The sequence below is a fragment of the Mesoplodon mirus genome, assembly GCF_964341445.2.
Source record: "Mesoplodon mirus genome assembly, chromosome: 10".
NCBI lineage: Eukaryota > Metazoa > Chordata > Mammalia > Artiodactyla > Ziphiidae > Mesoplodon > Mesoplodon mirus.
Window position 1 is genome coordinate 48,600,581 of NC_138986.1, and position 24,583 is coordinate 48,625,163.

At 39.0% G+C, this 24,583-nt stretch overlaps 1 pseudogene across 1 annotated transcript in view; it reads left to right on the forward strand.

Annotated features, from left to right (window-relative positions):
- Positions 1-70: 70 nt before the first annotated feature.
- The window catches only part of LOC309811184 (small ribosomal subunit protein uS5-like), a 29,271-nt pseudogene continuing 4,758 nt past the window's right edge, over positions 71-24,583 (forward strand). The window contains exons 1-3 of the transcript in view: positions 71-154; positions 1,071-1,145; positions 23,028-23,069. The product of the transcript in view is annotated as a small ribosomal subunit protein uS5-like (transcript). The remainder of the gene's footprint in view (positions 155-1,070; positions 1,146-23,027; positions 23,070-24,583) is intronic.

Below are 24,583 nucleotides of genomic sequence, written 5' to 3' on the forward strand. Positions count from 1 at the left end.
CCCTATTCAAAAAGGGAAAAGCAACGTGGCGCCCAGCCTCGAAGGGCTCCGGCTCTACCTACCTCCCAGCATGTGGCTCGCCAAGCCTCCGAGTTGGCCCAGCGCGGTAGCTGCCGTGAAGCACTGGCGATTCCGCGCTCAATTAGGTCAACTGGTGGGACTTTATTCTGCAAAACTGTTTCTAGAACCTGATTTATTAAGTATAACTTGAAAGTGGGACATAAAGGGGTAGGGGGGAAAGGGGGGTTATTTTGGGATTGTATGAAATCATCTGTGTGAGACTTTTGAAAACTGTGAAGCACTATAGAATTTAAAGACTCCATTCAATAAAAAAGAACCAAAAATAAATATAATCTGAAATTGTTTGCAGGGAAATGAGCGTAACAGGGATTCAGAGCTATCACTAGTCGTGATTTAGAGTCATGAATCTGTAATTTCAGTAATCAAATAAACTGTAAAAGTTGTCGAGTCGTAGTCAAACAGTTTAACCTGAGGTGGCAAAATTGTGGTAACAAAGTTGTGACTTTTACTCAGAAATATGGGAGAAAAAACCCAACCAGACGTAAAAATCAGCACTGTCACAAGACAAAAGACCATTCCTTATCATCCTTAGAGAAAGACTTAACCTCAACTACAAGTGAAATAAGACAATGTTGTAAGCGTCAAAAACTTAATGAAGAAGACGTGCTTTGAGTTTGTACTCTAGATTCCCTGCAGGGTAGTAGTTGTCTTTACAGGAGCATGAGTTTGTTCGCATTTCTACGTCAAACCTGTTGAAAGAAGCTATGTTGTGCACTAGGTACATATGCTACTCTTGCCTTGTTTTTAAAAGCATCCAACTCAAACTGGGGATTGGGACAAAAGATAATGAATGTTGCTTATTTTATTATAATAATTCAAAGAGAATGCAGTGCTTACACTTGGAATAAAGATAAAAGAAGTATTTATGTGTTTTACAGCTATTCTATGATTTGATAGTTGCTTATTGAAATGAAGAATCAGTCTACTAAACCACCTCAAACACTAATTTTGGTATAAACATAATTTGGCTTGTAATTGCTTATAATTAGTTGCTTTTCAGTTACTATTATGCTTTTTCCCAATGCAATTTAAGTGAATATAAAAGTGCCGAGAATCCTGGCAAGGTAAGTCCTTGTTAATTTGATATAGGATAATTTTTTTTTTTGGCCATGCCTTGCAGCATGTGGGATCTTAGTTCCACTGGACCACCAGGGAAGTTCCTAGGATAATTTAAATGGTGTCTACCAACTGGACTGATCCTTTGTAAAATATATTATTTTTCTTAAGGATCATTACTATCTTGAAGCTCAAAGTCTCTTGTACTAAGTTGGTCAGTTAATCTTATTTAAATATTTCACTGAACTTAATATGTCCAAAACATATGTCACTCCTTTATCATCTGCCCTATTTTTATCACTGATGATTTTTCCCACTTTACTAGTTTAAAAAAGAAATTCATATTGAACATTTTTTGCTTTGCACATAAAGGATTGCCTAAAGGACTTAAAGGATTCCCATCCCCTAGACCTTCTTAAGACACCTCTAACTGTACCCCTCACCCCTCATTCTCTTTAGTAATCCTTCCTATTGAAATCTTACCCAAATTAAAAAAAATCCTTACTTGACCCCACTTCTGCCTTCAGCTAGCACCCAATTTTTCTGCTCTCCTTCAACAGCAAAACTCCCTAAAAGACATATCTATACTTTTGGTCTTCACCTCCTCATCTCTTCTTTGCCCTTGAAATGGATATTTCTCAAGGCCCACATCTTGTCAAAGCCAGTGGTTCAAAGAATGATGTCAGTCCTCGTTTAACTGTCTTTCAATAACTGTTGACACAATTAACTACACCTTCCTTCTTGAAACAATTCTCCAGGCTTTTGTGACACCTCTCTTTTTTGGTTTTCCTTTGACATCTATATATTCTATCCAACACTGCAGTGCCCTTGGCTTCTCCTCCGCCCTCTTCTCCATGTGCACTTTCTCCCTGAGTGACCTACTTCATCCAGTCCATGGCTTTATAACACATCCATATACTAGTGACTTTCAAATCTGTATCTCCAACCCAGACATCTCCTTTGAATTCCAGACCTTTGGGACACTTGCCTACCTGACATTTCAGATTGAATGTCTAATAAGCATATTGAAGCTAAAGTGGCTAAGAGAGCTATTCCTTTTCACAGCAAAACTTGCCCCCTCCCCACAAAAACAAAAACAAAAGATCCAGCTGTCCTCAATTCAAGCTCCCTGGCTGACCTTTCTGCTCTGCTCTTGCATCCTTATGGTCCATCCTTCACGTAGCAACTATCTCATTAAATAGCAGTTGCTCAAGCCCAAAGTCATCCTTCATTCCACTCTTTCCTGCACTCCTCCTACCAATCCAATCTATCATTAGCCTTCTTGATGATACTTCTAAAACATTTCAAGGATTTATCCTCTATCTTCGTTGCTACCTTAGTTCAGAGCACTAAAATTTGTTCCCCTGGACTACTGCACTAGCTTTCTAAACAATCTGGAACTTCCCTGGCGGTCCAGTGGTTAAAAATCCGCCTTCTAATGCAGAGGACTAGGGTTCAATCCCTGGTTGGGGAACTCACATCCCTCCCACATGCCGCGGGGCAACTGTGCCTGTGCGCTCTGGAGCCCATGCGCTGCAACTAGAGAGAAGCCCGTACAACGCAATGAAAGATCCCACGTGCCACAACTAAGACCCAACATGGCCAAATAAAGATTTTTAAAAAAATCTCTGTGCCTTCACTTTGTCCCCTCGGATGACTTACCACTGAGTAGCCAGAGTGATTTTTTTTTTTTTTTTTTTTTTTTTTTTGCGGTATGTGGGCCTCTCACTGTTGTGGCCTCTCCTGTTGCGGAGCACAGGCTCCGGACGCGCAGGCTCGGCGGCCATGGCTCACGGGCCCAGCCGCTCCGCGGCATGTGGGATCTTCCCGGACTGGGACACGAACCCGTGTCCCCTGCATCGGCAGGCGGACTCTCAACCACTGCGCCACCAGGGAAGCCCCAGAGTGATTTTTTTTTTTTAATCCAATTATGACACTTCTCTTATTTGAATATTTTAAAATTCTCGAATGGTTTTCTATAACATTTAAACTAAAAATTCCCTACCTTAACCTTGAAACCCCTATGTGATCTGGTCCCAGGCTAATTCTCCAAGCTTATCTCTGCCATTCACTCCCTATGCCCCAGCCATACCGACCTTTCTCCGTTTCGGTCCTTTTCATTTGTCTGAAATGCTCTTTCTCTTCTTCTTTGTATGGTGTGTTCATTCTTGTCACTTAGGTCTTAGCTTAAATGTTGCCTCTTCTGAGAGGTCACCTGTAGTAGCAGGGCATAGGCTCAGTACTATAACGAAGAGGTTCCCAAATATAGTAACTCAAAAATATTAAAGTTTATTTCTCTCACATAACAGTCCAGAGGTAGGCAGTTGGTAAAGGGTGAGTGGGCAGCTCTGCTCCATGAAATCATTCAGAGACCCAGGTTCCTTCTAGCCTGTTCTAGATGGTTCAGAAGGTTCAATCTTTGTTCACATGATTGAAGCTGTTCCACACCTGTCTACATTTCAGCCTGGAAAAGGGGGAAAAATAGAAAGTGCAGAAAAAACAAGTTCCTTATGAAAACAAGATCTGGAAATTGTAACATCAGTCTTGCTCACTTAGTCACATGTTCACACCTAGCTGCAAGGGAGGCTGGAAAATATGGTTGCTACCTGGGTAGCAAGTTGCCTGGTCAAAACTTGGGGGATTGTGTTACTAGAAGGAAAGAGGGAGAAAATGGATGCAGGGGACAATCTACAGGCCTGCCACACCTTTTCTTACCACCTAATCTACAGTAGCCAGCTAGTCACTCCCTAACACACCATTCTGCTTTAATTCTCTGCATAATCTTTTTGTTCTCTTGTATTTACTTGTTTGTTGATTGCCAGCTCCCTCTTGCCCACAATTAGATTTTAAGCTACATAAATCTTGTTTGTCTTTTCTCAGTACTGTATAACATTGCCCTCCAAAAGTATTTGGCATAAGGTTGGTATTAAATCATTATTAGTTGAATAAATGAATTTTTAAAAATTTATTTGTATTTTTAATTTTTGTTTTCAGCCATGCTGCACAGCTTGAGGGCTCTTAGTTCCCTGACCAGGGATTGAACCCAGGCTCCAGCAGTGAAAGCGCTGAGTCCTAACCACTGGATTGCCAGGGAATTCCCATAAATGAATTTTTAAGTGCCTTCTTAATAGACCCTACTCTTTCAAACTAAGCTTATCTTCCAATGTTCCCTCAAAGCCCCCTCCAATCCCTGCACTATCAAAACTCATTTAAAATTTAAATTTCTAATACTACAATCCCACATAACAGTCTCTAGGACAATACTCCAATACACACTGACTATATTAGTTATCTATCACTGCATAACAAATTACACAAACTTAGTGGCTTAAAACAACACACATTTATTATCTCGTTATTTGTGGGGTCAGGAGTTTGCACATAGCTTAGCTGGTCTTCTGCTTCACGGTATCTCACAAGGCTGCACTCAAGGTATTGGTCCATGCTGCAGTCTCATCTCAAGTTCTAATGGGAAAGGATCTGCTTCCAAGCTCACACAGTTGTTGGCAGAATTCAGTTCCTTACAAGCTGTTGGACTGAGGACCTCAGTTCCTTGCCATGTGGGCCTCCCCATAGATCAGCTGACAACATAACAGCTTGCTTCATCAAAGCCAGAAACAGAGTCTGCTAGTAAGACAAAAGTTACAGTCTAACATAACATAATCACACAAATGGCATCCCATCACCTTTGCCATATTCTGTTGGTTAAGGAGGTTAGAAGAAAGTAACAAGTTCTGCCCACACTGAAGGGAGTGGATTCCACAAGGGCATGAGTACCATGAGTTGGACGTCATTGAAGGCCAGTTTAGAACCTGTCCATCAACTCGCTACCCTCTGAGAACTCCAAAAGCATTTGTAACTGAGACCACATATATTGATAATTTACCACTTAATAGCTTCATTGTTGGTTTAATCCACCAACTACATTGGCATATCCAATTTTTTTTTTAATTTTGATAATCCTAATCTCAAAACAAGGCACATGTGCATGTATATGTTTCATATACTTTGGATTCAATTTAAAGTGACTGTTGGTGTGCTGGAGCTCACTTCCTCTTGTTTGCAGAGCCCTTTGTTAACTTTTCAGAACTTTTAGGAGCCAGTTGACATCACATAGGTAGCTTGACATTGGCCATGCTGGGAGTAGTCACTTCAAGGAAATTGGTAAACTCTACAAGCAGGGCTCTCCATATCCTCCAAGAGACAGTTGTTAAACATTTACCAGTATACCACTGGTTGTCACAAATCTGTCACTTTGATGGTGTTGAAAACATGGTTTTCTCTAATGTAAATGTGAGTTCTACCACCCATGGCTGTTGTGAGGCTTCACTGGCATTACAAGTAATAAAAGTGATTTGGAAACTGTAGATAAGGTATGGTATTATTACAACAAAATACAGAAGCAAAAGTACCAAAGAAAGAAACAATATTGCAATGCCTGAGATGTTTTACATTAAGTCGTGAAACAAAAGTGCCCAGGTATAATCTGTCCCAAAGCTATTTGACTTCTTGGGTGTGACTAACATGGATAAGAGGAGATATGCCAAAAAGTCAAAAAGCAGTTTTGTTTGGAATGACTCCCCTTCATCTTCTGTATTGTATTCAACTTATCAGACACAGGGGAAAGACAAGTAACAGAAGAAAGTGAAACTACTAAGAGAGAATAAGAAACTCAGAATATAACAAATTTAGTGATGATGGTGTTTCCTAAGCCGAATTAAATATTTAACAGTAGATGTAAAGTTAAAAATAAGAACAGATATACAATGACCTTAATGTAAAAGGACAAAGTCATTTATAAACAGTGTAGTTGACCAGTGTCCTGACAAAATATGTTAACATAAGTTTCTTCGTCACTTTCATCAATAATTAAATATTCAGTAAGCAAAGAATTTGTAATGTGCTGTTTGCAAATTTCATGTGGTTCATGAACACTTTCATTGTTTCAGTTTTTAAATATTCGAGCAGGTAGCCTCTTTGAAGGTTTTTTAATTTATTTTTCCTTTTGAGAGTTTTTTTTTTTTACTGTTTTTGAGCTCCACTCTTCTATCTTCTTTTTCTGTCATGATCTCAACTTGTACTCATTCTGTCATCCAAAGGATTAAAAAAGTGATTATTTTGAATGTGTATAAAATATAAATTAAAGTAAATGTAAAAAAAAAATCACAAATTAAAATTATTTTCATAGACATTTCTCCAAAGAAGATATACAGACTGCCAACAAACACATGAAAGAATGCTCAACATCATTAATCATTAGAGAAATGCAAATCAAAACTACAATGAGATATCATCTCACACCAGTCAGAATGGCCATCACCAAAAAATCTAGAAACAATAAATGCTGGAGAGGGTGTGGAGAAAAGGGAACACTCTTGCACTGCTGTTGGGAATGTAAATTGATACAGCCACTATGGAGAACAGTATGGAGGTTCCTTAAAAAACTAAAAATAGGACTACCATATGACCCAGCAATCCCACTACTAGGCATATACCCTGAGAAAACCATAATTCAAAAAGAGACATGTACCAAAATGTTCATTGCAGCTCTATTCACAATAGCCCGGAGATGGAAACAACCTAAGTGTCCATCATCGGATGAATGGATAAAGAAGATGTGGCACATATATACAATGGAATATTACTCAGCCATAAAAAGAAACGAAACTGAGCTATTTGTAATGAGGTGGATAGACCTAGAGTCTGTCATACAGAGTGAAGTAAGTCAGAAAGAGAAAGACAAATACTGTATGCTAACACATATATATGGAATTTAAGAAAAAAAAATGTCATGAAGAACCTAGGGGTAAAACAGAAATAAAGACACAGACCTACTAGAGAATGGACTTGAGGATATGGGGAGGGGGAAGGGTAAGCTGTGACAATGTGAGAGAGTGGCACTGACATATATACACTACCAAACGTAAAATAGATAGCTAGTGGGAAGCAGCCGCATAGCACAGGGAGATCAGCTTGGTGCTTTGTGACCGCCTGGAGGGGTGGGATAGGGAGGGTGGGAGGGAGGGAGACGCAAGAGGGAAGGGATGTGGGAACAGATGTATATGTATGACTGATTCACTTTGTTATAAAGCAGAAACTAATAAAAAAATTATTTTCAGATAACTCAAAAAGCTATTTTCCTACCAAATGTATAATTACCCATTAAAATTAAAAACAATAAATATATGAATTTTATTTAATATTAACAACTCAGATTCACAATTATAAAGTTTTTAAATTTAATTTTTGAAAATTTAATGAAAGCTTATTACATATTTTTATGAAAATCAAACTAGCTGCAATTCTAGTATAACACGTCCATTTTGCTAATGTAGAGTTTGTATCACACTTCATGTATGCTATGTCTACACCTACATACACACAATTTGAAAAATAATATAAAAGTGTTCAGTATTGTAAAATGTTCCTCAGCCACTATGTTCAACTGTTTGAAATTTTCTTTAATTTGTGAGTATCTCTGGTGTCCTGAGAGAAGCAAGAAAATGGATACTTGGCACTAGGGAAGATACTTCATTAGGCCAAAAGCTATTGCATTCACAATGAGAGGAAGAATTTGACAAGTTAATTATTTTGTCTTTTATCTGTCTCTGCTACTCAAATCCTCCCCACATTCCAAAGCAAGTTCTTTCTCCTATGTCAACTGCACCCTAAACCGTATTCCATGGTATTTGTATTCAGTTGCCTTTTGTATTGTAGACATAGGGCTAAAGATGTGGAGAATTATTTCCTTGGGTACTAAATGGTGTTATTTCCAGGATTGGATGTTTATGAGTCACAATTGTACCAGCAATATGCACTGGATTCCAAGTATCAGAGGTGCCTGTGTGTTATTTAATAAGTTCATTTTAGGTATGTTTGTGACATGTGGGGTCCAGGGCAGGGCTCTTCCACCTGGGTCTCAGGTACTGGTTCCAGAAAGTTCACACAATTGTTATTTCTAGATTGCGGCTTCTAAAAGCCTTTTATAACTGTGGCTTAAAGCCCCAAATCCCCAGTTCTCTTCTAGTCTTCCAATGCCGCTGGTAAATATAAAGTTTTCTTAGAGTAGAGGCTTTAAATCTTTTGGGTCCCACTGTCCACTCCATCTTAAAAATCCTGTCAGATTGAAATTTAAAAGTCCGCATTTTCTAAGGGCAAATATTTAGAGAAATTTAGTTATTGTGTCTATTGCTTATGGTAAATTTTTAAGTCAAGTACTACAGGAAGTAAGTTCTTTTGAGTATTTAATTTATAAATCTTAGAGAAAATTAGCCCTATTCTCCCCCTCCCCCCAGTGCTAATGTTTAATATCAGAAACCAGAGTCAAGTTTATATCCCAGAGTTTGGAGGCTTCTACTCTGTAGACACTGAGTAGCTCCAAATGAAAGAGCTCTATCTACATACTGACATTTGAGGCTCATTTCAATTTTAAAAAATGCAACCTGGTCTTCCTATGGTGAGGTCCAGAATCCAACAGCTTACAATCTGTTCTGTTGTGCTTCACACTTAAATACTAATAGCCAAGTATCAGCTTGAAGGAAGCCTTCAGTGTTTGAAGGGAGATCAAAGTAAATAGGAAAAAAAGGAAGCCAGAAAAAACAAATAATAGGAAGTAGAAGTAAATTTCTAAGAAAAAAAGACCATAATTATACTCCATAGGGATAAGAGAGTCCATCCATAAAAACTAAACAAAACAAACAAAAATAGAATACTACATAAAATATATAAACAAGAAATGTTCAAAGAACAAGAAAGAGTACTTGGAAATTAAAAATAGGATAGCTGAGAGTGATTAAAAAAAAAAAAGGTGGCACATAAAATTTAAAGAAATCTCTGAGAAAGCAGAGTAAGCCAGAGATGAAAGATAGAAAAGATAGGAAAATTAGTTGATCAGTCCAAGAGTCCCCATACCCAAATAATAAGAGAAAGAAAGAAGAGAGAGGAGGCAATTATCAAAAAAATAATATAATAAAAAATTTCAGAACAGAAGGATATTGATTGAAAGGACTCACCCAGTACCCCACACAATGAAAGAAAGAAAAAAAAAAAAAAAAAAGACCCAAAGCAAGGCATATAACTGTGAAATTTCAGAACACATTGGGTAAAGATTTTGAAAGCTTCCTAGTGGGGGGAATAAAAAAGGTCAAAATCAAAGGATAAAGAATCAGAGAGCACTGAACTTTTCAGCAGCAGCACTGGAAGCTTAAAGACAAGGGAGCAATATCTTCAAAATTTTGAGGAAAAAAGTATTTTTACCTGAGAACTCTATACCTAGGCTTTCTTTCTTTCTTTCTTTCTTTCTTTGTCAATTATTTATTTTTTTGTTGAGGTATAATTGACATATAACATTATATTAGTTTCAGGTGTACAGTATAATGATTCGATATTAGTATACATTGCAAAATGATCACCACAATAAGTCCAGTTACCATCTGCTACCATAAATAGTTACAAAATTTTTTTTTCTTTTTCTTTTTCTTGTGATCAGGACTTTTAAGATCTACTCTCTTAGCAACTTTCAAATATGGAATACAGTGTTATTAACTACAGTCACCATGCTGTACATTACTACCTTGGTTTCTGGATAGGCACTGTGCTAAACTGAATGTATCATGTTTTATGCAAAGCACTAGTAAAAGCAAATTGTCACTACAACTTATTATAACCTATTAACAATTAATTAATAAAAGGAAGTGATCCCTCAAACTATTAAAAATCAGAAGTAAAATGTGATTTTTCTGTTTTCATCACACATAGAATGGTATTACAATTAGGGCAATGGAACCAAAATATTAAAGAATTAAGTTCTGTTCGTGGCTTATTCTCTTGTAATCTTCTTGTTTGAGAAAGTTAATTAAAGGAATAATTGGATCAATAAACTATCAGTATCAGTATGTTATCTCTCTTAGGATGTCTTTTTTTTTAATTTATTTATTTATTTATTTATTCTTGGCTGTGTCGGGTCTTAATTGTGGCACATGGGATCTTTCCTTGCGGTGTGTGGGCTTCTCCCTAGTTGTGGCCCACAGGTTCCAGAGCACATGGGCTCTGTACTGTAGTTTGTGGCATGTGGGCTCTCTAGTTGAGGCACAGAGGCTCTCTAGTTGTGGCGTGTAGGCTCAGTAGTTGCGGCGCCCGGGCTTAGTTCCCCCGCGGTATGTGGGATCTTAGTTCCCCCACCAGGGATCAAACCGGCATCCTCTGCATTGCAAGACGGATTCTTAACCACTGGACCACGAGGGAGATGCCAGTCTCTTAGGATATCTTTATTTGGAGCTTTAGAACAAAAACTATTCTGGCATCTGGAAACAGGTTTTAGTTGGTTACTCAAAGCTTCCTCTCAACCTGGACACTAGAAAATTACTTGGGAAACCAGTAGCCTTAGTATACCCCTCTCCCTTTTTTTTGGCCGCGTAGCGCTGGCATGTGGGATCTTATTTCCCCAACCAGGGGTCAAACCCGTGCCCCCTGAAGTGGAAGCGCGGAATCTTAACCACTGGACCGCTGGAGAAGTCCGTCCTCTCCCATTTTTAATAGACTAAGGTATACCTGCCACATAACGAAACCCTGCCTTTTTTTGAAATAAGGAGAATATGCTGATATTCTCTAAGGAGAATATGCTTCTTTCTTCCATAGCCTGAACTTCCAACAAAAAAGAAAGCAAGAAAAGAAAGAAAAAGGAAGGAAAGAAGGAAGGAAGGAAGAGGGAGGGAAGGAGGGAGGAAGAGGGGGAAGAAGTGGGGGAGGGGGAGAGGGAGGGAGGGAGGGAGGGAGAAACCAACTGAGAAAGTCCAACTTCAACATATCCTGTATCTGGGAACTTGAGATAGTAATTGTTTCATTCCCACTCGCATGCCCTTCTCAGAGAATCTGCCCCACCCACAGTTCCTGGTAGAGGCAGCACTACTGGCATTAGATTTTGTCTGCAGACCCACAGCTGATTGGACCAGGGGAGAAACCTAGTGCAATCAGATTCTTCTGTTTGATTATTTAACCAGAGACCTAGATACTGAGTCAGTAACTCCATAGAGGCTGTAGAACTGTAAGGTCAGGTAGACTCAGGACAGGCGCCATTTTTTGCTGTATGCGTACAAATAAACCGAGAAAACCGTTCTTCAGAAATAAACCATAACATAGATGTGCTAAAGTAAGCAGAAATCAGACAGCCCTAGTGCAAGATTGAGAGAACAGTGGTCTGATAGCTTTGATGATTCCTATACTTGTATTTGGGATCCATGAGATTTCCCTATGGATTTCTAACCTCATGCTTTTTACTTGAGTTAACTTGGATAGCTTCATTTTGCTTATAACCAAAGAATGCTTGACTCAACAGTTTTTTTAAAGTGCATTTTTGCGGGACTTCCCTGGTGATGCAGTGGATAAGACTCTGTGCTCCCAATGCAGTGGGCCGGTTTCAGCCCCTAGCCAGAGAACTAGATCCCACATGCATGCCGCAACTAAGAGTTTGAATCTACAACTAAGGAGTCCTGGAGCCGCAACTAAGGAGCCCACCTGCTGCAACTAAGACCCTGTGCAACCAAATAAATAAATAAATAAATGAAAAATAAAGTGCATTTTTGGAACCCCACACTTCTACATTTTCATACCTCTCTTGTAATGTATTTTATGTAGGTTGGGGGCAGGGAAATATAGGAGAGGAGAAGACATTTCCTTTGCAATGTCCTACAGAAGAGATGCCTGGATCCTTCTAGTCACAGATATTCATAGGTTCTTAAAGGATCACCTTCTTCAAGACTCAACCTGCTCTTCAGTAGTTCTGGTAGATGCTAGAAGAAACCAGATGATCAGCCACTGGATTAATAATCCATATAATTTGATGCCATTTATTAATTTATAATTATGTCAAACTGTAATTTATAAGTAAATGTTGTAATAAAGTTATTAAATTTATTATGGTTTGTAAAATAAAGCCATTAAATCTTAGTTGCAGGTCCCTACCATCAGTTTTTCTATAGATTTAATACATATAGTTACAGTATTTTAAGTATACATGAACATTTTTAGAAATTTTTCATTTATTTCCTTGATCTCGGGATTCTTAAAAATCTGGAAAAAAAAGGAATTTTGCAAAAAGCAAAATGAATTTGATTAAACTATCAACCAAGATAGATTTTATCTGATAGAGAGAGCAGATTCTAAAACAATAGAGAAAGTTATTGTTTAAAATTATAACCTTAAGACACTCAGTAAATTAAAGTCTAAAAACTCTCCTTTATACATTGACATAATTAATGGAACTGACAATGCTTTGCTGGACAAAAATACTCCCAGCTCCTCACCACCAGACGTTGAAAACACTGCTCCACATCAGGCAAGGTAATTACTTTTTAAATTTATTTATTTATTTATTTATTTATTTATTTATTTATTTGGCTGTGCTGGGTCTTAGTTGTGGCATGTGGGGTCTTTTAGTTGCGGCATGCCAACTTTTAGTTGCAGCATGTGAGATCTAGTTCCCTGACCAGGGATCAAACCTGGGCCCGCCTCATTGGGAGTGCAGAGTCTTAGCCACTGGACCACCAGGGAAGTCCCTTTTTTGTTGTTTTAAAAAATGTAAAATTACATTTTGTGGGGGGGAATTCCCTGGCAGTCCAGTGGTTAGGACTCGGCTCTTTCACTGCCGAGGGCATGAGTTTGACTCCTGGTCAGGGAACTAAGATCCTGCAAGCCTCACGGTGTGGCCAAAAAATTAAAAAAATAAAATCACATTTTTTTTTTTTTTGGTGGGGATGCAGTTTCCTTCTTGGTTCCTTGTTGAAACTTTATTTTAACAAACTATGTGGTATTGATATCTCTATTTGAGAAAGCCTCTGCTGAGAAATTATCAATTTTCAGCCATGTATTCAGAGAATGTGGAGAGAACATTCTCTGATATTCATGAACAAACCTAACCTTCATAATTTTACAGAACCAGTTTGGTATTACTCATTCAAAATCCACAACTGTAGTTCTCAGCTTAGCAAAACTTTGTTTTGTCTCCTGTGTGCTTCGTACTATGTGAAAGCATAAGATCAGGACCCTTCAAAGGACTACACATAAAATGCATGAAACTAGGAATTTATACATTTCAGTATAAACTCAACTAATGGATTTTATTCCACAGAGTGTAAGAATTACAAAAATTTGAAGTAGGGGAGATGCCACTGTTATGAGTAGTAAAGTGTGTAAAGTATGTATGGGTAAACATCAGATAATTATGTAGACTTTTGTATGAGGTCATAGCACAAAGTATGCACTTTTAAAGCAGCTTCCTCTTTAAATGACTTTCAAATTCTGAGATAATTAAAAACCATATGTTTATTTATAAGTTGGTCACACTATTTACAATCATTAAATTTTTATGACAGTAGGGAAGACCAAAAATGAAAATCATCATAATTTTGGATGAAAGGAAATAAGTTACTTTTATCCTTAGTTAATTAAAAATTAGAATATTTTACACGTTTAACTATATATGACAATTCTTATCTACTCTGAATAGTGAAGTCACGATACTGTTTATTTAGTTTCATACCTAAAGGAAATGTGAAACTTTCCCATTCACCTTGATATTTCTACAATCTACTTTATATCTAGCATTATTTTCACTTAACCTTAAAAAGAGTATAAGTGGGACTTCCCTAGTGGTGCAGTGGTTAAGAATCCACCTGCCAATGCAGGGAACATGGGTTCGAGCCCTGGTCCGGGAAGATCCCACATGCCGTGGAGCAGCTAAGCCCATGCGCCACAACTACTGAGCCTGCGCTCTTGAGCCCGTAAGCCACAACTACTGAAGCCCACGCACCTAGAGCCTGTGCTCCACGATGAGAGAAGCCACGACAATGAGAAGCCCACGTGCTGCAACAAAGAGTATCCCCCACTCACCACAACTAGAGAAAGCCTGCGCGCAGCAAAGAAGACCCAACGAAGCCAAAAATAAATAAATAAATAAATAAATAAATAAATAAAGGGTATAAGCTTTTCCTAACAAAAACAATATTTAAGGAGGTAATCAATTCATCTATTTTTTATTTTTATTTTATTTTTTTAATTTTTTGGCCATGCCATGTGGCATATGGGATCTTAGTTCCCCAACCGGGGATGGAACCCGCACCCCTTGCATTGGACGGGCAGTCTTAACCACTGGACTACCAGCAGAGTCCCGAATTTATCTAATTTTAAAAATTTAAATATAGTTGATTCACAATATTATATTATTTTCAAGTGTACAACATAATGATTCAATATTCAATTTACCTAATTATTACTTTAATTTTCCATTGGATATTTTATTTTATTTTATTTTATTTTATTTTATTTTATTTTATTTTTTTTGCAGTACGCGGGCCTCTCACTGTTGTGGCCTCTCCCGTTGCGGAGCACAGGCTCCGGACGCACAGGCTTAGCGGCCATGGCTCACGGGCCCAGCCGCTCCGCGGCATATGGGATCCTCCCAGACCGGGGCACGAACCCGTATCCCCTGCATCGGCAGGCGGACTCTCAACCACTGCGCCACCAGGGAGGCCCTGGATATTTTAAAGCTTAATTTTTTTTAAAGAAAGCAATTATGTGAACAAAGTGTTGCAGTTATTCTATTCTTTCTATTCTATTCTATTCTATTCTATTTTTCGGAGCAGAGGATGTTTTATTGCAGGGCCAAGCAAGGAGAATGGGTGGTTCATGCTCAAAACCCCCAAACTCTCTTGCAGTAAATTTAGCCTAGCTTTGTCCAAATAGGCGGGTGTTGATGTACGGTTGACCCTTTAGCAGCCGGCCCTCCATATCTCCAGTTCTGCATCCACAGATTCAGTCAACTGCAGATCACATAGTACTGAAGTGTGTACTTAGTGAAAAAAGTCTATGTATAAGTGGACCCGTGCAGTTCAAACCTGTGTTGTTCAAGGGTCAACTGTATATAGTTTATCCACTCAGAATTCTAATTACACTCAAGGAATATTTACTTTATCCACTCAGATTTATACTTCTGTGTAAGGAGTTACATAAAAAGGAGTGATTCCTTTCTCCTTTGTACTCGTTTATTTTCCTACATAAAAGTTAGTTGTCACTCAGCTACATGTAAAAGGATGAAATTAGAACACTCCCTAACACCATACACAAAAATAAACTCAAAATGGATTCGAGACCTAAATGTAAGACCGGACACTATAAAGCTCTTAGAGGAAAACATAGGAAGAACACTCTTTGACATAAATCACAGCAAGATCTTTTTTGATCCACCTCCTAGAGTAATGGAAGTAAAAACAAAAATAAACAAATGGGACCCAATGAAACTTCAAAGCTTCTGCACAGCAAAGGAAACCATAAACAAGACGAAAAGACAGCCCTCGGAATGGGAGAAAATATTTGCAAATGAATCAACGGACAAAGGATTAATCTCCAAAATATATAAACAGCTCATGCAGCTCAATATTAAAGAAACAAACAACCTAATCCAAAAATGGGCAGAAGACCTAAATAGATATTTCTCCAAAGAAGACATACAGATGGCCAAGAAGCACATGAAAAGCTGCTCAACATCACTAATTATTAGAGAAATGCAAATCAAAATTACAATGAGGTATCATCTCACACCAGTTAGAATGGGCATCATCAGAAAATCTACAAACAACAAATGCTGGAGAGGGTGTGGAGAAAACGGAACCCTCTTGCACTGTTGGTGGGAAATGTAAATTGATACAGCCACTATGGAGAACAGTATGGAGGTTCCTTAAAAAACTAAAAATAGAATTACCATATGATCCAGCAATCCCACTGCTGGGCATATACCCAGAGAAAACCATAATTCAAAAAGACACATGCACCTCAGTGTTCATTGCAGCACTATTTGCAATAGCCACGTCATGGAAGCAACCTAAATGCCCATCAACAGACGAATGGATAAAGAAGATGTAGTATATATATACAGTGGAATATTACTCAGCCATAAAAAGGAACGAAATTGGGTCTTTGTTGAGACGTGGATGGATCTAGAGACTGTCATACAGAGTGAAGTAAGTCAGAAAGAGAAAAACAAATATCGTATATTAACACATGTATGTGGAACCTAGAAAAATGGTACAGATGAACCGGTTTGCAGGGCAGAAGTTGAGACACAGATGTAGAGAACAAACATATGGACACCAAGGGGGAAAGCCACAGGGGTGTGGGGATGGTGGTGTGCTGAATTGGGCGATTGGGATTGACATGTATACACTGATATGTATAAAATTGATGACTAATAAGAACCTGCTGTATAAAAAAATAAATTAAATAAAATTCAAAAATTAAAACAAACAAACAACAAAAAACTTAGTTGTCACTTATTTCAATTCAAGTCTCCAGTGTGAAGCAGGGTATTGCTTAACTCAACAGGGCTGTAACCCGAAGTGTGAGAAGGGGAGTGTCAGCGTTTCCCAACAACAACGTCTTTAGCAATTAAGGCGTGGCACCACCGGTACTAAATAACCCAATTCCAGTCAAACATGTTCCTGTTCCTCATTTTCCACTGTGCAGTAAACTCTCTGATATATATGTTCTAATCCTTAAATAAAGGGAAAAAGCTAGAAAGAAAAAAGAAAAAACACCATCCAAAAACCAAAAGTCGTCTATATCAGTCATTGGATTTTCCTTCATCCCTGCCAAGTTCCACAGCCTCTGAGCAGGTTTCCCAACAGGAGATGAGAGAGGAGGGGCAGGGAAATGTTGCTAAGTAACACACGGGGTACAGTTCTGTAGTGGGCCTATCAGATGACACAAGCTTGAGCCTTCTGCTGGTTCACAATCTTTCCACAATATAATAAAAGAGCTGCAATATTATATAGATACAGAGAGGCAAAATAGAGAATTCCTAACCTCAATTGTTGGTTCTAAAAGATCAGGTAGTTTAAGAATGATATGGTTACTTATACCTTTGAATTTTTCTTGTTAGTCTTATTTTTCTTGTTAGTCTTGTTTTGCCCCGGACACTTTTAGGGTTAGGTATCATCTTTTTGTATTCATGAACTTATGAATTAGTTCAATCATTTATTCATTCAACAGCTATCCATCGAGTACCTATTACGGCAGTGTTACATCTTAAGTACTAAAACTGAGACTCATATATTGATATCATGAGGTTTCCATCAGAAGTTTGTTATCAAAATGAAAAAGCATAAAGATCAAAATCAGCAATTCCTTGAAATATTTATGATCGTTGCAATAATATTTATTATTTATTTTTAAGATAAGGCTAGAATATATGCTTTTATTTGATATGGCTATGGGTTACAAAACAGATATTTCCCAATTATTATGGAAGGTGGAGAGGAAATCCAAACATCAATAGCTACATAATACACATTGGAAAATATATTGTTACAGAAGAATTTACCAGAGTTCCCTTTTAAACAAAAAATTCTTGGTTTGACTTTAATCCAGTTTACACACATTTTTAAATAAAAACATATTGTTGTCTAAAGTGACCTGTGCTTGTTATTTACTTTTGCATATTCATCCCCTATTCTATGTCTAGGATAACTTTCCTTTTTTTTCTGGCAAACTTAATATGCCTAAAATATATAAACACTGCTAATATTGAGCACCTAATTTATACAAGTTGGAGAGATGTTAATTCTGCATGCTTCATCTCCTTTACATTCTAAGTAGATACTTTCATTATTACCACTTCACAGATAGTAAAAGTAAGGTTAAGTAAGCTGCCCAAAGTCATACAGCTTGAACTACAGAATCAAATCTGAGCAGTCTGTCTCCAGAACCCTCCCCATTAATCACTATGCTATACAACTCCCCATGAGCTTCATTGCATTTCCTGATCAAAATTTCATATGGTAGGGACTTCCCTGGTGGCGCAGTGGTTAAGAATCCACCTGCCAATGCAGGGGACATGGGTTTGATCCCTGGTCCGGGAAGTACCCACATGCCACGGAGCAACTAAGCCTGTGCTCCACAACTACTGAGCCTGTGCTCTAGAGCCTGTGAACCACAGCTACTGAAGCCCAAGTGCACCCTAGAGCCCACGCGCAGCAACTACTGAAGCCCGCATGCTCTAGGGCCCGTGCTCTGCAACAAGAGAAGCCACCGCAGTGAGAAGCTCTGCACCGTAACAAAGAGGGGGCTCTCTGCAACTAGAGAAAGCCCGCGTGCAGCAACGAAGACCCAATGCAGCTAAAAAAGAAAAAAAAAATTCATACTGTACATCAAGATATTTCTAACACTTAAAAGTGTTGAACTAGAGACCTATAGTTTAGTAAATGTAGTTTGACTTCTCATTTATTGAGAATAAAATCCACCTGTATCCACAATGTGTTAATCACAGAGAAGTGCTTAAAAATAGCAGCCTAAAACCTTTTCTCTTATAGCATTATGAAACAAAGCACCAAAATTTATAAAAATAAACTACATTACTTTTTAAGGGCAAAATTCATGAATTCATATATCAGGACATAAAAGCAAGTATGTTCGTTTGTATTTATTTGCCCTTGAAGCTATAACATGAAGTTTAGTTTCAGCCTACATTTTATACACATTTTGTCTTTTAAAAAACATTTTTAAAAATTTATTTTATTTATTTATTTTTGGCTGCGTTGGGTGTTTTTTGCTACACGTGGGCTTTCTCTGGTTGCGGTGGGTGGGTGGGGGCTACTCTTCATTGCGGTGCGCGGGCTTCTCATTGTCGTGGCTTCTCTTGTTGCGGAGCATGGGCTCTAGGCACGCGGGCTTAGGGAGTTGAGACATGCAGCCTCAGTAGTTGTGGTGCGCAGGCACAGTAGCTGTGGCTTGCGGGCTCTAGAGTGCAGGCTCAGTAGTTGTGGCACATGGGCTTAGTTGCTCCACGGCATGTGGGATCTTCCCCCACCAGGGATCGAACCTGTGTCCCCTGTATTGGCAGGCAGATTCCTAATCGCTGCACCACCGGGGAAGCCCACGCATTTTGTCTTAAACACAAGAACATGCCAAAGATTTTTAAAAATCAACAAACTATGCTTTTTTTTAACACGATGAATTTAAAGTAAATTAAACAGCATATTTCTCTTGTGAAATGGGAAATGTTTTCTTTTCTGTGAAGAGGGATTCGCTAGCCTAACAATCCAATCTACTTTCCCCTATGCCTCTTAGCTAAGGTAAGTAATTTGATTAATGAATTTGGGGGAAGAAACCAGGTTTGTGTATCCCACTCAGTTCCATTCTCCTGAGAGCTGGCAGCCTCTAGGTGTATCCTGACTAATGTCATATGGGGAAAGGGGCTGGTCTCTTCAAGTGTAGCCTGTGGTTTTTCAGCATTACCTGTGACAAGACAGGCAAATATGTCTACATTGGAGTTCAGAGTTAGGAAGCCCTCATGCCCACAGATGTAAGCCATATTCTCTAATATCTGCTTTTATTATTAATAAAGAGGATAACTTGGTTCTTCACATACCTACTCTGTCTTATCTCTCAATTAGTTGAGATCGCAGGTGGGGAAGAGGGATAATGCTTACTGGGTTCCCTCAGACACAAACATGTGTGTGATCGATATTATTAAACAACATATTAAAATGAACTGACATTATTTTTAATAATAGTTCTAAAGTATTTTATATTTAAAATCAGCTCTTCATCACAGACCATAATAAAATCGTGAAATAATTTTTTAAATTTCTAAGGAGTGATAAGATTACATATTTCTATGAAAGGGATAGTCAAAAAAATCATAAGCAAAGCTAAGGGCGATTAGGATTCAGGAGCCCATTTCCTCTATACTTTAGTTTCCCAAACATCCCTAGAATCTGGGCCACTTGTCATATTTGCAGATTATCAGGTCTCTACCCTGAACATCCTGATTCATTGAGTCTTGACTGGGGCCCAGGAATCTGTTGCTAATAATGTCTTTGATATGCCTCACCATTTGGGGAACTTGGAAAAACACTGTCTTTCACCAGAAATGAAGAAAACGTGTTTTATTATAGCTGTGCATGAAAATTTAGGATGAAATTTAGCTTCGTATTATGACATCCAATAAATAAATTTGGGCTTGGGAAGTTCCCTGGCAGTCCAGTGGTTAGGACTCTGCACTCTCATTACCAGGGCTTGGGTTTGATTCCTGGTCAGGGAACTAAAATCCCTGCATGGCATGGCCAAAAAAAAGAAAAAGAAATTTGGGCTTGTTTTCCTAATACTTCCAAATAGATTACTTAAGAGAAATATTACAAAATTAAGCACAATATAAAATAAAGAAAAAAACTATCAAGATTTCTGGCTCACATAATTTGCGCACAAAATGATAGGTACTGTAGCATTTGAATTCAAATCCCAGCACTGCCACTTTCCAGGTAAATGACCTCATGCGAGTTACTTAAGCTCTGTATTCCTCAGCTTCCTCATCAGCAAAATGGAGATTGTTAGTAGTAACTTCCTACAGAGTCGTTTTGAAGATTAAATGAAATAATTAAAGACTTCACAGTATATAAAATGAATAATTATTTGTTGTGCATCTTATTAAACCTTGTTTTAATTAATAGAAATAGTTAATACACGTAAAGCCCTTAGAAGAGTGCCTGCACATTGTAAGGTATTATTACACAAAGTAATATTGAGATAATAATGACCTTTATTTCTATGATGATTTATGTTTTAAATCCATCTTCATATAAATATCCTTTCATTTGCTCCTTCCATTAATCCTGTGAGGTAGGTGTTATTAGCCCTTTTTTATTAAGGAGGAAATTGAGGCTTAGAGAGGTGAAAAATTTACTCAAAACTTCACAGTGGGGAAGTTTTCCCTGGTGGTCCAGTGGTTAAGACTCTGCTCTCCCAATGCAGGGGGCATGGGTTTGATCCCTGGTTGAGGAAATAAGATCCCGTGGCCAAAAAAAAAAAAAAAAGAAAGAGACTTCACAATGTATTAGTTGAGCCCTAATTAGAAGGCTGAATTTGCAGGATTTCATGAGGTGGATCTGTTTATCATATGAGGGCCAGGACACAGGGAATATTTCATAACTGTTTGCAGGATACATCCTTTGTCAGATCTGTAACTGTTCCAACTCCAAATCAAAAATAAATCAAGTACAAACTCCTTTGAGCCTGTAATTTCATTGCCTTGCCTTTTCTTACCTAACATTACTCATCTGATACACATTTATCTACTCCCTCTGCATAGTCAGATCATTATGTATCTAGTTTCTGAGTCCTAATTATGATAACCATATTCTCCAAATCTAAGCTTGAGACATTTGATTTGATTGATAGTCCAATAAGGGGGTAGAATATTGAAATCAGTTTCAGCTTAGAAAATTTAGGATGTAGAGTCCTTGTAGTGATGACACTGAAACAGGAGGGAAAGGGGCAGGGCACAACCTTTAAAAGAATGACATAGGGCCTCCCTGGTGGCGCAGTGGTTGAGAGTCCGCCTGCCGATGCAGGGGATACGGGTTCGTGCCCCGGTCTGGGAGGATCCCATATGCCGCGGAGCGGCTGGGCCCGTGAGCCGTGGCCGCTGGGCCTGCGCGTCCGGAGCCTGTGCTCCGCAACGGGAGAGGCCACAACAGTGAGAGGCCCGCATACCGCAAAAAGAAAAAAAAAAAAAAAGAATGACATAGCCATAAGACATGACAAAAACTGGTTACAGGGCTTCCCTGGTGGCGCAGTGGTTGAGAGTCCGCCTGCCGATGCAGGGGACACTGGTTCGTGCCCTGGTCCGGGAAGATCCCACATGCCGCGGAGCGGCTGGGCCCGTGAGCCATGGCCGCTGAGCCTGCGCATCCGGAGCCTGTGCTCCGCAACGGGAGAGGCCGCAACAGTGAGAGGCCCGCGTACCGCAAAAAAAAAAAACTGCTTAGAACTAGGTCCAAGATGGCGGAATATTCGACTTCCAGTGCACCCTGAGACTCATCATATGCTCATTATAATACATTAGCATGTCAATGACACACCCGCCAGCGCCATGACAGTTCCAAGGCTAACCATAAAAGGCCAAAAAGTGGGTGGTGGCCCAATTCCTGGAAATATCTGCCCCTTCCCCCCAATAGTTGGAATAATCCTCCCACTCATTAGCCTATGAAATTACCCAGCCCATAAAAACTAACCACACCATATTTCAGGGCCTCTCTCCTTCTGAGATGGCCCAAACTCTGTGAAGTGTGTTTCTCTCTAAATAAATCCAACTTCTTACCTATCACTTTGTCTCTCACTGAATTCTCTCTGAGACAGGACATCAAGAACCTGAGCTTCATTAAGTCCTGAGATGAGGTGTGTGATCTCAATTAAAAGACCAGGTTCAAGTCCCTATCTGAGTTGCGGTGTTTCAACATTCCTTGCATTCTTTCCTGCATTCCTGGTAGTAATGTGATTTATTCCTACTCTCAGTCCTTATAAAGTATGTCTTTATATTCACATACAATATAAAAAAAGAATAAACATATTTACATACACATTAAAAAAAAGATTTGGAAGATACACAGCAAACAGTTAACAGTGGTTACTTCTGGGGAATGAAATCTCCAGTTTGGGTACTAATTTTTATATTATATAGCTTTTTACTAGATAAATGGTTTTACAATAATCATATGTTTCTTCTGCATTTCAAAAACTACTTTGAATATTTAAAAAATCAATCACAAATAGAACTTAAACCAGATGTCTTCTTTTCAAATAATCACTGCTCAGTCTAGGTTTCAGTCAACTAATCAAGCAAGCTGTTAGTTGCTAATCAAGCAAACTAGTCTCAGCTGCTCCAGTTTGAATGTTGAATTCAGACTCACAAGTCAGAACCTTTATATTGATAAATTTTGCCCAACTTGGTGTTATGTTCCATCTTCCTTGCTCTAAAACTCTCAGAATCCCTTCTCACAAGTTTCCCAGTTTCCTATTAACACACATTTGCATATCTCTTTGGAACAGTGCGCTTTCCCCCTTAGGGCATCCTGGGAGCTAACTGGCTTCTGGAGGCCGAAAGGAAGGTGGGGGTGGGTCTTCAGGAGATTAGGCATCCCCTAGAGCAGGGGGCCCCAACCCGCGGGCCACGACCCGTAGCAGTCCGTGGCCTGTTAGGAACTGGGCTGCACAGCAGGAGGTGAGTGGCGGGCTAGCGATGAAAGCTTCATCTGTATTTACAGCTGCTCCCCATAGCTCTCATTACCTTCTGAGCTCTGCCTCCTGTCAGCATTATGGTGAGTTGTATAATTGTTTCATTATATATTACAATGTAATAATAATAGAAATAAAGTGCTCAATAAATGTAATGCACTTGAATCATCCTGAAACCACCCCCCCCACCCCGACCCCGTCCATGGAAAAACTGTCTTCCACGAAACCAGTCCCTGGTGCCAAAATGGTTGGGGATGGCTGCCCTAGAGCAAGATTACTGCCTTAAGGCAAGGTTTGGTAGATCCTTAAACTCAGGCAGGGAAGGAGGTTCTGTCTTCACCAGCAAGGCAGGTGCAGGGAAATTTTGAAGGTACAAGATTCCCAGTTTTGTCTGAGTCCATCCAAATATCCCCAACTCAAGTCTCAAGAATGTCCATCTTTGCCAACTAATATCCTAACCTTAACATAAAAGACTTGGTGAGGTTGTGTATTCTGTTGTAATTCTATCTGCAAAATTAAATTTGGAGCCTTGTCTGCCAGGCAGTTGCGAGATCGATTCTTTTAAGATTATCATAGAATTTCTCTATGGTTCTCTACCTGTTCCTTGAGCTCAGAGCTCAACACCCTGACATTTTCATATTCTTACTGAATATTCTTTTTTATTTTTTGCTGCGTTGGGTCTTCGTTGCTGCACGCGGGCTTTCTTTAGATGCGGCGAGAGGGCCTACTCTTCATTGCGGTGCTCGGCCTTCTTATTGTGGTGGCTTCTCTGGTTGCAAAACACAGGCTCTAGGCACATTGGCTTCAGTGGTTGCAGCACGCGGGCTCAGTAGTTGTGGCTCACGGGCTCTAGAGCGCAGGCTCAGTAGCTGTGGCACAGGGCTTAGTTGCCCTGCGGCATATGGGATCTTCCTGGACCAGGGATAGAACCCGTGTCCCCTGCATTCTTAACCACTGCACCACCAGGGAAGTCCTGAATATTTTTTTATTCTCCAGTACAACTAAAAGAAATCTCACCTTGTGGTCATCTTTATTACTATACTAGGCTAGGCCATACTTGAATTCTCAAAGCCTTGCGTTTTTTGGACACTTCCTCCCAAACAGATTACATTTTAAGGAATCATGTCGTTGTCCCATCCTGTAATGCTTAGTTTTATGTGTTAATTTGGCTAGGTTATAGCACCTAGTTATTCAATCAAACACTAACCCAGATGTTGCTATTAGGAATTTTGTAGGTGGGATGGGATTAATTTCTGTTGTCTTTGACTTTAAGGAGATTATCCTCTATTATTGTTATTAATTAGATGATTACTCATCCAGTCAATTCAATGGCCTTAAGAAAACACCTAAGGAAGACATTCCATCTAATGGGCAGTAGCTTCAGTTT